Below are 17,003 nucleotides of genomic sequence, written 5' to 3'. Positions count from 1 at the left end.
ACATGAACACAACACAGATTGGTTGAACTGTTATGTGCAGGGCCATTTAGCCTGTTGATTTGTCCCTGTTGATCTGTCTCTGTTGATTTGTCTCTGTTGATCTGTCCCTGTTGATCTGTCCCTGTTGATCTGTCTCTGTTGATCTGTCTCTGATGATCTGTCCCTGTTGATCTGTCCCTGTTGATCTGTCTCTGTTGATCTGTCTCTGATGATCTGTCTCTGTTGATTTGTCTCTGTTGATCTGTCTCTGTTGATCTTTTCCTGTTGATCTGTCCCTGTTGATCTGTCTCTGTTGATCTGTCTCTGTTGATCTGTCCCTGTTGATCTGTCCCTGTTGATCTGTCTCTGATGATCTGTCCCTGTTGATCTGTCTCTGTTGATCTGTCTCTGATGATCTGTCTCTGTTGATTTGTCTCTGTTGATCTGTCTCTGTTGATCTTTTCCTGTTGATCTGTCTCTGTTGATCTGTCCCTGTTGATCTGTCCCTGTTGATCTGTCCCTGTTGATCTGTCTCTGTTGATCTGTCCCTGTTGATCTGTCTCTGTTGATCTGTCCCTGTTGATTTGTCTCTGTTGATCTGTCTCTGTTGATCTTTTCCTGTTGATCTGTCCCTGTTGATCTGTCCCTGTTGATCTGTCCCTGTTGATCTGTCCCTGTTGATCTTTTCCTGTTGATCTGTCCCTGTTGATCTGTTCCTGTTGATCTGTCTCTGTTGATCTGTCTCTGTTGATCTGTCCCTGTTGATCTTTTCCTGTTGATCTGTCCCTGTTGATCTGTCTCTGATGATCTGTCTCTGTTGATCTGTCCCTGTTGATCTGTCCCTGTTGATCTGTCCCTGTTGATCTGTCTCTGTTGATGTGTCCCTGTTGATTTGTCCCTGTTGATCTGTCTCTGATGATCTGTCTCTCATGATCTGTCTTAGTTGATCTTTTCCTGTTGATCTGTCTCTGTTGATCTGTTCCTGTTGATCTGTCTCTGTTGATTTGTCTCTGTTGATCTGTCTCTGTTGATCTGTTCCTGTTGATCTGTCTCTGTTGATTTGTCTCTGTTGATCTGTCTCTGTTGATCTTTTCCTGTTGATCTGTCTCTGTTGATCTGTCCCTGTTGATCTGTCCCTGTTGATCTGTCTCTGTTGATCTGTCTCTGATGATCTGTCTCTGTTGATTTGTCTCTGTTGATCTGTCTCTGTTGATCTTTTCCTGTTGATCTGTCTCTGTTGATCTGTCCCTGTTGATCTGTCTCTGTTGATCTGTCTCTGTTGATCTGTCTCTGTTGATTTGTCTCTGTTGATCTGTCTCTGTTGATCTTTTCCTGTTGATCTGTCTCTGTTGATCTGTCCCTGTTGATCTGTCTCTGATGATCTGTCCCTGTTGATCTGTCTCTGTTGATCTGTCTCTGATGATCTGTCTCTGTTGATTTGTCTCTGTTGATCTGTCTCTGTTGATCTTTTCCTGTTGATCTGTCTCTGTTGATCTGTCCCTGTTGATCTGTCTCTGTTGATCTGTCTCTGTTGATCTGTCTCTGTTGATCTGTCTCTGTTGAACTTCTGTCCCAAAGTCATGCAGCTCTCCTGTTTACATTTAAACTTCACTTCATATCATCACTTTTTCATATTTACATAATTTTTTTACATAAACTTTTGCGACCCCAAAAATGCATCATGAAAATTCTGCACACACACCCAGTATGAGGCAACAGTGGAATATTCATTGTGCAGACAGCAGGAATGTGTGTTTTAATGCAGCATTGCCTTCAGGGTCAGACCTACGAAGTTAGTGGGACAGGGAGAGGAGAAATGAGGAAAACGTTGACATGCACACGAGCTGTTGAAACCATCAATAAATAGTGCTGGAAATCGACTTGAACATCTTCAGATACGCTGACTCACAGGGGAAGCATAATCTGAAAGGACTAGTTAATATATCTCCAAGTTTATTAGACAGAGACAAGGAAGAATTAAGAAATTTAATGAGGTAAGAGATTCTTGCGATGACTTTGACTGTTACAATCAATGAGAATGAAATTTCAATCTGATTCCTTTGTAGCTGATTGAAACTAATCTCGGAGTGAAAATGAAGCACTTTGAAAAGCTTTGACCAGTAAAGGACATGGTATCTGTATGAGCTGGGGGGGATTCAAACTATATTTTGCCGTAAAGCAGTTGTTTCTAATAAAACTGTTGTTTCTAATGCACCAGTCTAGAAAGGGTTCGAAATATCTGATACAGTAGAAGTGGTTTCAGACCTCATATACTTTAATTGGCAAAATAAAGGTCCAAAGGTGCTTTATATTTATTTTATTTTTTTCAATGAAGGGTTCCTTCTTAACTGATCTGTGCATCAATGCATCATCCTCTGTCCATCAACACATCTGTCCATCAGTCCATCCTCTGTCCATCAGCACATCTGTCCATCAGCACATCTGTCTAGTGATCTATCCTGCAGCACAGCCAGTTCTACAGTCCACTGAAAGCAGTCTTAGCGCTCTCTGATGGGCTGGTTCTGTTGGACCGGTGCTGTTGGACTGGTCCTGATGGACTGGTTCTGATGGACTGGTTCTGATGGACTGGTTCTGTTGGACCGGTGCTGTTGGACTGTTCCTGATGGACTGGTTCTGATGGACTGGTCCTGTTGCACTGATTCTCATGGACTGGTTCTGATGGACTGGTTCTGTTGGACTGGTTCTGTTGGACTGGTTCTGATTGGTAATGTATGCTCGCTGGACAAGAACCCAGGTAGTATCTCCAGAAGCATGGTCCCACTCCCTACCATGCCTGCATTCACTGTATTAACCTCAGATGACATTTGAGAAAATAAGGTCTTCAGTAGGTAATGCAAATTGTCTCACAGCCAGAAACCCTTTCTTTACACATCGGGTTGTGTGTGTGTGTGTGTGTGTGTGTGTGTGTGTGTGTGTGTGTGTGTGTGTGTGTGTGTGTGTGTGTGTGTGTGTGTGTGTGTGTTAAAGGGGAAGACGGACTAGAACTAGTGATGTTAATTTCACTGATTCCAGGTGCTAGTAAAGCAGAGAGACGGATTTATGGGATGGGCAACATGAAAGAGTTTAGAATGGTAGAAGCTGCAGAGACAAAAATCTTCTGTTCTGCTCACACACACACACACACACACACACACACACACACACACACACACACACACACACACACACACACACACACACAATTGGCAGACTGGGTACAATCACAAACAGGTGTAGTTTAACAAAGGAACAAGCAATCTCGGAATCATCAGCCAGACATGCAAACAGTGTACAACAAATCAGAGGTGATTCTAAAAGGAACAGAAGGAAAACTATAAATCACAATAAATAGTGTAGCACTTAAAGACAAATACAAGACTTTGCAATTAGTCCTACACAGCCCAGGTTTTAAATAGGCAGGTAAACTGGCACCGGGTGGAAGGGGCGTGGCCAGTTATACTAAGATGGTGAGCACCTGCTGTCTTTGTTCACAAATCTCTGCACCTATTTGTATTCATCATATGTGCCCGCACCTGCCATCTCTGGGTATCACACGTGTCTGCACCTGCCATCTCTGGGTATCACACGTGTCTGCACCTGCAGTCCCTGTTCATCATGTGTCTGCACCTGCCATCTCTGTTCATCACACGTGTCTGCACCTGCCATCTCTGTTCATCACACGTGTCTGCACCTGCAGTCCCTGTTCATCATCTGTCTGCACCTGCCATCTCTGTTCATCACACGTGTCTGCACCTGCCATCTCTGTGTATCACACGTGTTTGCACTTGCAGTCTCTATTCATCACGTGTCTGCACCTGCGATCTCTGTTCATCACACGTGTCTGCACCTGCTGTCTCTGTGTATCACACGTGTCTGCACTTGCAGTCTCTATTCATCACGTGTCTGCAAATGCCATCTCTGTTCATCACACGTGTCTGCACCTGCTGTCTCTGTGTATCACACGTGTCTGCACCTGCCATCTCTGTTCATCACACGTATCTGCACCTGCCATTTCTGGTCATCACACGTGCCTGCACCTGCAGTCCCTGTTCATCATGTGTCTGCACCTGCCATCTCTGTTCATCACACGTGTCTGCACCTGCCATCTCTGTGTATCACACGTGTCTGCACCTGCTGTCTCTGTGTATCACACGTGTCTGCACCTGCTGTCTCTGTGTATCACACGTGTCCGCACCTGCTGTCTCTGTGTATCACACGTGTCTGCACCTGCTGTCTCTGTGTATCACACGTGTCTGCACCTGCCGTCTCTGTGTATCAAACGTGTCTGCACCTGCTGTCTCTGTGTATCACACGTGTCTGCACCTGCTGTCTCTGTTCATCACACGTCTTTGGATCATCACACATACAGGAACATACACTAAATGATTGAAACTAAGGAAATGTGGGCACCTTCCAGTAACACGGGGTCTTCTGGTATATAAACCAAACCTTGGACACAGTCCCCTGTCCTGTTTTATGACCCTATTCTTCCTGTTTTGTCTACTTGTTTAGCCTTTATTGGGATTTTATCTGCATTAAATTTGCATTATGTCTTTGGATTTGCCTGCTGACGTTTTTATGAAATATATTATATTATATAACCTGCTTTTGAATGCTATATCTGCTCTATATTACACATACAACTTCAGTTCTGTTTAACAAGACAGTGTCTCATATTATTTAAAATCTGCCAGTACAGCTCTCTGCATGTAAAATAACCCAGGAATATTTCTGAACTAAAAGCATTCTGCAAGGAAAAGAATAGGGGAAAACACTAAGGCAAAAATAGAAAGACAAACTCGAGACATTTTATAGAAATGTTAGAGAATTTGAGACATTTAATAGAGGCAAGACTCCAAGTGGAGACATATTCTAGAAATGTTGGAAAGCTGGCAGAGTACTGTGGGTGTAACTACACACTGACTGTGGGTGTAACTACACACTGACTGCGGGTGTAACTACACACTGACTGTGGGTGTAACTACACACTGACTGTGGGTGTAACTACACACTGACTGCGGGTGTAACTACACACTGACTGTGGGTGTAACTACATACTGACTGTGGGTGTAACTACACACTGACTGCGGATGTAACTACACACTGACTGTGAGTGTAACTACACACTGACTGTGGGTGTAACTACACACTGATTTCTTTTTTCAAGATGTTAAATCCAGAAAATAAACAGCCTAGAAACTTAGTGAAAGTTTCCTGTCATCCTTGGGTTTGTGAAATCCACTGTGGAAATAAAAATTAGTATTATTTTTATAATTATTAATTTAGTTATTGTGTTTTCCTCTTGTGTGTTTTCACCTAGAAACATGACAAGAGATGTATAATTCAATAAGTAAATATTTACTGGTATTTTATCCAGATTTTCCCTGCAATCATAATGTCTCAAGAAATGGTTTGATCTTTAAATCAGGGATTTATGTTACGTATTCCACATACCCCGCTGCACACACAAACTGGACAGAGTGTCCTGCTGCACACACAAACTGCTGAACACTGTTTAATTCCTAAGGACTTTTCACAGTATCAGCTTTACAAAGATCCTGGCTCAAGCCCCTAATGAGTGATCTGAAGGTGTTTGTGGTTAGAAAAACTGCAGGAGAAGAGGGGAGACTCCAGTCTTCCTACAGTGCATCTTTAGGTGGATGTAATTTACATAAGCAGATTAAAACATAGAGGCAATTAGACAATACAGAAGAGGAAAAACGGCGACAATCCCATAGACAATATCAGATGTTTTAAAAACTTTTTGAATGTGTTAGCGATTATTTCACACAGTGTAAAATGTGAAAGTCTAAGAAAACTAAATAAGCAGAGTGTAAAGGTCCCAATGGGACTATTTATGTTTGACTGCTTACCAAAAAAATAAAAAATTAAAACCCAGAAGGAAACAGAGGAACAGAAGGTAGTGAGGGAACTCCAAGAGCCCGTCTATCCAACTTCACCACAGAGACAACAGAATTAGCATGACTGTGTGTCCACGAAACCCCAGTCTCCTCTTCCAGTTACACAAACGAGAAAAACATCGAAACAGGTTTTCATCCCCAGCCAGACGCCTGGGAACGAGTCTGCATCCCAGATATGATTGAGACACTGTGCAGCTGGGGGGTGTCAGAAAAGGCTCCCCCGTTGCTGTAATGTTCATTGTTCATTTTTCAAAATGGTCCTGCATTTTGGATGTTCCGCTTCCTGCAGCAGGACGGAGAAGTGTCTGTCAGCCAGGACATTCCCCTGGTTACTGCAGGAACTGGCCAGATTTTGAGAGCCACCTTTGGTGTCTCCATAGTCATTCCACCTATCACACAGTAACTTAGAAATGTGTCACATTCAGTCAGTTAGACTAAGGACACACGTGACAGTAAGAGGTTTATGGACGGTACGGGAATTTCACTTTAAGAACATATCGCTTCGCAAATTGAAGCATTAATGACAACAGTGTCCTGAGTTATGTGCATTAGTTCAAGGTTGAATCCAGAGCTCGTTGTGTCATCAATCCCAGAAGCCGACACCACTAACCAAGCCCTCCATCCATATTATTGTTCCAGGTCTCTTGATTCTTCCCGCCAGATGCTCTGTGTGCTCCTGTTCATGTGCTCACCTGTTCACCTGTTCACCTGCTCACCTATTCACCTGTTCACCTGCTCACCTGTTCACCTGCTCACCTGTTCACCTGTTTACCTGTTCACCTGCTCACCTGTTTACCTGCTCACCTGTTCACCTGTTTACCTGTTCACCTGATCACCTGCTCACCTGTTTAAAGCCTGTTGTCGGTCCCACTCTTTGTGAACTGCACGTGGCTTTTGTGTGTGTTTTTTGTCCTTTATTGAACATGGTTTTTGTTTTGGATTCTCCCCAGGTAATAGTGCACAACACACACCACCCAAGGCTCCTTAAACTGTTGCATTATGCCTCTTAGAAGCCTGTTTAGTTTCTATGACTGTCGGTCATTATATTGACGTCTTTTGTTCAGGTTAGTCCACTTTTCTCATGGGTTTGGACTTCATTAAGCTCTTCTGTTGCTGTTTTGCATGTGCATTGTCACCCAGTCTTCCTGCATGTTGTACACCTGTGACTCTTCATGCTGCATTTATCGCTCTTCCTGTACTTTGTGCTTTTGTCGCTATTAAAGTATTTTGTCTCCTTGCTCTTGATACAAAGATATCACGATCTAAGGTGTTTGCTGTTTCCTTAACAGTTTATGTCGAAATGGGGCAGACCAATAATACAATCACCTTTAAAACCCTTTAAAATATCATTTTCCAATATATGTCATCAAGTTTGTAAGTCTCTTTTTGTTGGTGAGGACATGCCAGATTTCAGTACCATAGTTCCACTCTGTGGGAGTTACCGTATTGGACAAAAACTCCAGCAGCTAAAGCTTCATGGGATATCCAAACCATTGAGAGAACAGCCCTTACTCCAAGCACACCCCTCCACTTCAAAAGTCTCAGATGGGAGGGAATGTTTCAGAATGAGGGTGGAGGTGAATGCCCCCTTCAGTGTTTAAACAGAGCCATCAGCCTGTGGGTCCCAGCTCAGCCATTCTGTGAGTCCCTTCAGGGCGGCAGTACAGAGCCAACTAAGCTAGCTGGATGGAGGACCCAGTCTAGACCCAGTCTAGACCCAGTCTAGCAGAAGTGTGACAGGCTGGGCCATTTTCAGCCATCAAGACAGAACTGTGAACCACTTAAAACTGAGTACCGAGTATATAAAAAAACATACAACCACATCAAAACTATAAAAAGATCCCCAGTGGGAAGCTCATTTGTTCACCTGAATTTCTGCACCTGTCCATTTGCTCGAGAGAGGAACTCCGAGCGGTTGATCAGGGTCAACCTGGTGCTTGCAGAAACTGGGTCTTCATAAGCAATGACTGTACAACATTTACTCACAGTTTCTTGAAGTGGCTGAATACTATGTGCAGAGGCGGGCATTCCTCACCAGGATTTTGCTCAGGCTTGCTAGATTTTCTAATTAGGGCAATCCTGGTAAAATTAGTGGAATTAACACAATCCAGGAAGCCTGAGCAAAATCTTAGTGAGGACTTTTACTTTCTGAACCTGGAATGCCCACCTCTGACTATGTGTAGATATTTCAAACACTTGACAAAGCCTTGTATGTATTCATTTTCATTCTCGTGTTTAGCCTGGGTTAGCTTGTGTGTTTAATCCTCATGTTTAGCCTGTGTTAGCTTGTGTTTTATCCTCATGTTTAGCCTGTTTTAGCTTGTGTGTTTTATCTTTGTGTTTAGCCTGGGTTAGCCTGTGTGTTTAATCCTCATGTTTAGCCTGTGTTGGCATGTGTTTCATCCTCATGTTTAGCCTGGGTTAGCCTGTGTGTTTAATCCTCATGTTTAGCCTGGGTTAGCCTGTGTGTTTCATCCTCATGTTTAGCCTGGGTTAGCCTGTGTGTTTCATCCTCGTGTTTAGCCTGGGTTAGCCTGTGTGTTTAATCCTCATGTTTAGCCTGGGTTAGCCTGTGTGTTTAATCCTCATGTTTAGCCTGGGTTAGCCTGTGTGTTTAATCCTCATGTTTAGCCTGGGTTAGCCTGTGTGTTTCATCCTCATGTTTAGCCTGTGTTGGCATGTGTTTCATCCTCATGTTTAGACTGAGTTACCAGTGTCTTTATTGTTGGGTCTTGCTTGGTCTTTTGGTGCTTGTTTTGTTCACACAAGGTTTTGATTCAATCACAGATAAACCAGTGTGACTTGAAGGACCCTGTGTGTCCTGTATACCGTGGTCATGGTTACTTTCATAAGGGCAAAGCTCCATATAAATCACACTCCAATACACAATACTTGTGTAATGCCTCGTCACTTTCACTGTTACAGAAACACACAGCCAGTTGACTGGATAAGGGATAAGGTGGTTCTGGATAAGGTGGTTCTGATCCTGATGGGCACACAAACATACAAACACACACACACACACAACACACACACACACACACACACACACACACACACACACTGAAGAACAGAGACAGTGATACACACACTGATGAACAGAGGCAGTGATACACACACACACACTGATGAACAGAGGAAGTGACACACACACACACACTGATGAACAGAGGCAGTGACACACACACACACACACGCACACTAATAAACAGAGGCGGTGATACACACACACACAAACACACACACACACACACTGATGAACAGAGGCGGTGATACACACACACACACACACTGATGAACAGAGGCGGTGACACACACACACACACACACACACTGATGAACAGAGGCAGTGCTGGAGGTGCACACACTGTGAATCATCACTCAAGGCCCATTCTCTTCAAAACACCATAACATAATCTTCACTGACATTTGTGTAATTAAGACTAAATGTCTTGTGCAATTCAAAAAGGCTCAAAAGGCCAAAACATTATTCCAGAAATTATTCTAGGAAAACATTGTAGAGTAAAACCTAAACGCAACTAGAGTTCTAGCAACTGGAAGAGAAGTGACAGACTGTTGTTCCTTTCAGATCACAGATGAAGCAACACAGCAGAGCTCAGGAGTCCCCACTGGACATTAGCAGTGATGTGAAACTACTTTAAACACGAAGGCACTATTGAATCATGTTGGATTTGCCTCTAAAGTTCCAGATTACACAGGACATGCAGACCATGACTGTATGTATGCCGTGCATGTACCTGCACTCTCTCTCTATCTCTCTCTCTCTCTCACACACACACACACACACACACACACACATACCTTGTTTACTCCACTACAATAAACAAGGTGACTAACATTAGATATTTTACTACAGTACACTGCAGTTGCTCCCTAGAATCTTCTTTGGAAGTGTGTGTGTGTGTGTGTGTGTGTGTGTGCGTGCGTGCAGGTGCGTGTGTGCGTACATGTGTGCGCGCGCATGTGTGTGTGTGTGTGTGTGTGTGTGTGTGTGTGTGTGTGTGTGTGTGTGTGTGTGTGTACTTGTGTTGAGGGAAGTCTTTGGTTTTACTCAATTAGAATAGAATAGAATAAAATTCAACTTTATTGTCATTGCACATGTCACAAGTACGGAGCAAAGAAATGCAGTATAGGTACCACTGGTATCTGGAAAAAGAGAGAAGAAAGTATTAAACTGAATCCCTGTCAAATTTAACAAGCTGTGGAGTGACTATTATAACCATGGAGTGACTCCACTGTAACCATGGAGTGACTCTATTCTACCTGCGGAGTGACTCTATTCTACCTGTGGAGTGACCCTATTCTAACTGTGGAGTGACCCTATTCTACCTGTGGAGTGACCCTATTCTACCTGTGGAGTGACCCTATTCTACCTGTGGAGTGACTCTATTCTACCTGTGGAGTGACCCTATTCTACCTGTGGAGTGACTCTATTCTACCTGTGGAGTGACCCTATTCTAACTGTGGAGTGACCCTATTCTACTTGTGGAGTGACTTCTACTTGTGGAGTGACCCTATCCTACCTGTGGAGTGACTCTATTCTACCTATGGAGTGACCCTATTCTACCTGTGGAGTGACTCTATTCTACCTGTGGAGTGACCCTATTCTACCTGTGGAGTGACTCTATTCTACCTGTGGAGTGACCCTATTCTACCTGTGGAGTGATTCTATTCTACCTGTGGAGCGGTTCTGCAGGACTCTGCATGTCCACGTGCCTCATTGCCAAGAGCCGTGACTTTGCAGTCATATGTGAATGATGCGTCCTATCATTTTTACGATGAAAATCTGATGGGACATGAACCAATAATCTCTGCACCAGTTACAGTTCTGCTACCTCAGTCCAGATGGCAGGGGACAACCTGCCCTGCTCTGGAGCAGATAACGATGACATAGCCAATGTTTTTTTCATCAAAGACGCCTGCCTAGAGTGGGCTCGGTCTGCCGCCCCTCCTGGTCCTGATTACGCTCTTCTGCGTACCTGTGTGTGGATGGGAGATCTGCTCTAACAGCTTTTAGTGTAAATCTCAGGGACAAGCTGACATTTTCGAAATGCTGTTAGTGCTGCATATATGTTCATAAGACCATATATTCTTCAACACATGAAGTGCTTTGCAGATTTTTCTACTCTACTGGAAGAAACTGCTTTGGTGTTATATTTATACAACTCTTCCTTTAACGAATGCTCATATAACAGCAGAAAGGCTAACGATTACTTCCATATTCCTGAATGGCAAATTACATATAAATTGTTACCTTTTAAGGATGTACTGTCAAATTATTGTCATATTGCAACTTTAATGAGTTCTGTGTTTATAAATCCCATCTAAACGAGCATAAAGGAGGACCTCGTTAAAAAAACACGCCTTCAATTTCTTAGTTCCAGGACACATGGGAATTGAGATGGTTCATTAGAATGGGTAAGGAGAATACAAGCACCACTAGCAGAGCTCTCCTTGGACTGTGTGTGTGTGTGTGTGTGTGTGTGTGTGTGTGTGTGTGTGTGTGTGTGTGTTTGTGTGTGTGTGTGTGTGTGTGTGTGTGTGTGTGTGTGTGTGTGTGTGTGTGTGTGTGTGTGTGTGTGTGTGTGTGTGTGTGTGTGTGTGTGTGTGTGTGTGTGTGTGTGTGTGTGTGTGTGTGTGTGTGTGTGCGTGCATGTGGGGGGTGGGGGGGGGGTGTTGGTGTTGCTCAATTACTAGGAAAAAAGGTCTGTACAGAAACTCTGCAGAATCCCTGGCTGTGGTTGAAGGGTAATGTAGACGGATGAGTGCATGAGTGTGTGTGGTTGAAGGGTAATGTAGACGGATGAGTGCATGAGTGTGTGTGGTTGAAGGGTAATGTAGACGGATGAGTGCATGAGTGTGTGTGGTTGAAGGGTAATGTAGACGGATGAGTGCATGAGTGTGTGTGGTTGCCATTGTGTGTTTTTACAGTGATGCTAGAGGAAACACATCACCAAAAACAGTCTGATACAGTTCTAGAATGTGACCTGAGGTTCTAGAATGTAACCTGAGGTTCTAGAATGTAACCTGAGCTTCCATGTTCTTTGAATGCTTAAACTACTTTAATGCCTAGATAATTTCCAGATTAATTTCTACACATGGACTCTCGTCACTGCCTGTCCACCGTACACTGCATCGGGACATGTGTTCAAACGTGTAGTCAAACTGAACTCTTTCTTCTTTTTCATTCATTTTTATGCATTTGAATTCTTGAAGATAATATAAAAGAGTTCAGATTGCTGAATCGGCACTTATGTATAAATGCATATGGTTCCCAGAAATGTTGCCGTGCAGGAACACACACACAGCGGTGTAGAGAGAAAGACGCACTTAAGCACGCGCGCGCCTTTTCCATTTAGATTTCTGTTCCATGTTGTTATCTTCTCATTACGGAAACGGACAGGGCGATCTGTGACTAGCACCGAGAAACGGAGGCGCCCGGTGTTTTAAACCCATCCAGAGAGTGGTAATGAATCCGGGCAGTAACATGGCACCTCGGTAAACTTTCTCATTGTGTTTGAGTCTAAATCCGTAAATAACGCAGCCGCATGGGACGTGTTTGGGTTTGTGTAACCCCGAATCATTCAAGAAAGATTAAGCTACTGTGTTCGTGATTGCAGTCTAATATCTGACCATAATGACGTTCACATCATTCACACAGAATGTTCCAGTTTCACTACAGACTGGTTTACGTGTGCGTAACCAGGACAGATGCTTCAGGACGTTTGGGTTTGATGAGGGTGCTCCAGAGTCTGATAGTATATAACTCTTGAAAGGGAGGAAAGACCGAGGGAGTAACAGAACGTGTCATACCGTTATAGCGCTGCTACATTTCTCATAATAGAATGAGATCCCCGAGAAAAAAAACTTCCTGCTTTTATAAGTCGCAGAAGAGCTCAAAGCACCCACCGCCTCAACCGGATTGCGCGCGCAACCCATGCAGACGGAAGAACAGCGCGCGCTCAGAGGACACGTCCCCGTCCCGTGTCCCGCGTCCTGCAGAACCAAACGGGACAGTGCGCTTTTTGGGTTGTGGGGGGGCGGGTCGCAGAGGCGTCGGTGTATGTTCAGTCTATTTTTATTTTGTTTCATTGCGGAGTTTTTTTGTTTGTTTGTTTGTTCCCTGCGTCTTCTGGTGAAGGCGTCGTGTACCGCGTTTAACCGACCGAGTCACTTTTCAAGCCACTTCGAAATGAAAGCGACGCACTAGCGCGACACTGTGCGCTGGATCACCTACGGGTTGTGGACTAAGACTGAGCCACGCGGACCAGGCTCACATCAGAAGGGCTGTGGGAGCTTCTATATATATATATGATGGGATGTGGATTTGAGATGGACACACACCACCCACGCACGCCTGTAATATGATGCAACTTCTCTCGGGGCAGCGGAGCGGCGTTTCTGTCTAATGGACCGAGTAAGCCAAACCAACTCTACATAACTTTGAGTTCTTTGTAGTTTGCAAAGAGTGAGACTCGAGACTTGAGTTTCAATCCGTTAAGCGAACGCTTCGAAATTTTAATGAAGTTTATGATGGGATGCAACCGAAAACAATATTTCAACCTGTGTTTATCATTTTATAGGCTCTTTTCCACCGCCCTTATTTGCATCCCGATTGCACTTCAGTAGTTGATTTAATCTGGACAAACCTTAGTCTGTCTCAAAGAACAGCGGGTTTGGCGCAAAGCTACAAACGGTATGACGGAATAAATGCGCTGTGCACGTTGAAGCTGATGGAGAGATGGATGAATTCATTCCACTCGCATCTCTTTTTGGTTTTCTATCTGTCGTATCCACTTGTTTCTATGATTCCTGTCATTCCCAAACAGCATAATCCAGAATATGTAATTCGATTTTAGGATGTTGAAGTTCATTTGGGTCCATCTAGAGGTATCCGAATAGCGAAGGGGTTTAACGTTGTACATGTTAATCAGCGCGACTCTTTACTCTGCGTCACCACAAGAGGCTTAAACCATCACAAGAGAACAAAGCAGAAGGCATGAAGTTTGGTGAGATACCTGCTATTCTCAAAGATGCACGCACGCGAGGACTCCACAATTCAGTTACAGTAGAGTCCCAGTAACACTAAAATGCCATTTAAAATGAAACCTCTTCACATGTTCATTCAAAACATGTCCTTGAACTGCAGTGATCAACGCTGTCCGCCTCACGCGCTCCCCGTGCTGTAATCACGAGCAGCAGTATTCGGTGTTTAGTTAGTGAGTGTGCGCGTGCACACGTAAGGCTCGCTAAGAGAAGTGATTTACGGACTCGGTGATAACAGGTAATTATAGCACACAGCCACACGCCGCCACTGTACGGGAGCCTTGCCCACTGGCCTCGGCACAAGCTGTGGGCACATTCACTCTCACAGAGTCGGTGTTGATTTTCTCTTCTTCTTCATCTTGAGATATTCTCTTTCATTTGCCCTCTTTCTCACCCCCCCCCCCTCTCTCTCTCCTCTCTTCACTGTCACTCTTTGTCTTATTCTCAGACTGTTCAGTCTTAAAAACCCCAGCCACGGTATTCTGGGAAAGCGACTCCAGAAACTTTGCATCCTGGGAGGTGAACACCTAACCCTAGAGGTCAGGGACACGTGTTTCAGGAGAGAAGTGTGAGGACCTGCTGGTGTACACACACATCACACCTATGCCACTAGAGTCTGAAGCGCTGTTCTACGCTCCCAAACCTGTCCTGTCAGTGTAGGTCTAGGACGTCCTTTCTGTATGAGGAGACATTCTGTTGCACACCAGGCACTGTCTGCTTCAGGTGGACCACAGGCATGTGGTATATGAATATGAAGAATGACTAAAACTGCTGGGGGTTTTTTATTGATTGATTTTTGTCAACTATGTATTGTGCATTTTATTGAACACATTATTGAATATAACATGGATAAAGACTAATGAAATAACATGAAATAAAATGAATAGGTGATAAAAGGAATACTGACATACACACACACACACACACACACACACACACACACACACACACACACACACAGAGGCCAGAAGCCACATCAGAAGGAGAAAGATCCTCTCCCTTAATCAGAACCTCCACAGATGCTTGTATTCACCTGCTGCAGAATAAAGATCTCTGGCCACGGCTGCACTGTCAGAACCAGGCGCCAGCCTGCTCAGAATCACAGCAGGAGAGCAGCGGCACGCCGGGATCCTCTGTGTGCTCCTGCATGGAATTGTCAGCAGTTGACAGAACTGAGAAGCTGTCATTGCAACATCATACAGCACATTTCAGAGGAGTGGGTCAGTTCCAGCCAGGAGATGCTTCCAAATCTCACACACCTTCCCCGTCATTCCCAGATACGGATCCACCTAGAGGGTTGTTTAGAGAGTAGAGGGTTGTTTATTTATTTATTCTCTTACACCTTTAGAGTCTACCAATACTGCAGCATCGGAGACATTCTCAAGAGCTTGATTTTCTACACTCTGCATTGTAGATATCATCTCCAGCTCAAGTGTCTGTGAAGCTAAGCTCAACCACTGATTGCTCAGGTACAAAAGAGAGGAACCTGAAATGTTCAGGTATCAGAGCAGCGACTAAGTCTTCTCCGCTCTGCCGTTTGACCAGGTACTCAGTGTTCTTAAAGAGCTGCTGCGTTGACCTGCAGCCTCACAGCTCTCATTCCTACCCATAAATTAAAGAATCTCTGGAAGAGAACCAAGGAGAAGAAGATGAGTCTGTACCACGCATCTCCCTCCCAGACAGAGCAGGTCTTTATTCAGATATGACTGCAAAATGGAACTCGGATGCCTTAGAATTGAGTGCTGAGAGGGAAATGAATTCTTATGGCTAAGACTATTGAGATACTGAAAAAAAACTTCAACATAATTCATAAATTACACACTCCTCGAAATCCACCAGAATGAAGGTGCCAACGGTTAAAGTGTTGAATGCTGGTTTGTCATCTTTCTTCTGGCCTGGTATTTCAGCTCATGGGACATCACTGAAATGGTCGTTGTTGTGCTTGTGATGTGCCAACAACAGCTGTTTTCAGGACACAGTGCTGGCACAGAAACTCAGTGGCTGAGTGGATCAACTTGAGTGATTCAGCCTCAGGGATTCATCATTGTCAGAGACAACAAGTCTACAAATGCACGTAGCATGTCTCACTGGAGCAGGTCTCACTGGAGCAGGTCTCACTGGTGCAGGTTTCACTGGTGCATGTCTCACTCGAGCAGGTCTCACTGGAGCAGGTCTCACTGGAGCATGTCTCACTGGAGCAGGTTTCACTGGAGCATGTCTCACTGGAGCATGTCTCACTGGAGCAGGTCTCACTGGTGCAGGTCTCACTGGAGCAGGTCTCACTGGTGCAGGTCTCACTGGAGCATGTCTCACTGGTGCAGGTCTCACTGGAGCAGGTCTCACTGGTGCAGGTCTCACTGGAGCAGGTCTCACTGGAGCAGGTCTCACTGGTGCATGTCTCACTGGAGCAGGTCTCACTGGAGCAGGTTTCACTGGAGCAGGTCTCACTGGAGCAGGTCTCACTGGAGCATGTCTCACTGGAGCATGTCACACTTGAGCAGGTCTCACTGGTGCAGGTCTCACTGGATCAGTTCTCACTGGAGCAGGTCTCACTGGTACGGGTCTCACTGGAGCATGTCTCACTGGAGCAGGTCTCACTGGAGCAGGTCTCACTGGAGCATGTCTCACTGGAGCATGTCTCACTGCGTGCATATCCAGTACTGGAGCATGTCTCACTGGAGCAAGTCTCAGCAGGTGAAAGAGCCTTTTCTTTTAAAGCTCCACAATTGTGGAATAATCTTCCTGCCTCTATTCGGGACTCAGACACAGTCTCAATGTTTAAAACTCGATTAAAGACTTATCTGTTTAGTTTGGCCTTTGATTAATCTGTTACATATTTACTACATCACGTATCTTTTCTCCGAGGTTCACCTGGAGAGTAACATTGCAGTTGGAGCCTACAATACCAGCATCGCTGCTCCGACACGGAATGAAAGCCTGGCATTCATCAACAGACATTTACAGTGACAATATCATAACCCAGAATTTTCATTTTTACCTTTACTTAGTCTGATTGTGTGATTTGTGTGTTAACGG

At 44.5% G+C, this 17,003-nt stretch overlaps 1 protein-coding gene across 1 annotated transcript in view; it reads left to right on the top strand.

Moving 5' to 3' along the window:
• The first annotated feature begins 12,838 nt into the window (after positions 1–12,838).
• Positions 12,839–17,003, top strand: part of htr1d (5-hydroxytryptamine (serotonin) receptor 1D, G protein-coupled) — a 28,126-nt gene continuing 23,961 nt past the window's right edge. Inside the window, exon 1 of the mRNA XM_076978077.1 lies at positions 12,839–13,338. The gene's annotated coding sequence lies outside the window, so the exon portion shown is untranslated. The remainder of the gene's footprint in view (positions 13,339–17,003) is intronic.

Source organism: Brachyhypopomus gauderio, chromosome 17, assembly GCF_052324685.1.
Source record: "Brachyhypopomus gauderio isolate BG-103 chromosome 17, BGAUD_0.2, whole genome shotgun sequence".
In the NCBI taxonomy this organism is placed as follows: domain Eukaryota; kingdom Metazoa; phylum Chordata; class Actinopteri; order Gymnotiformes; family Hypopomidae; genus Brachyhypopomus; species Brachyhypopomus gauderio.
The sequence above is the reverse complement of the archived record's forward strand: the minus strand, read 5'-3'. Positions and strand labels throughout refer to the sequence as shown.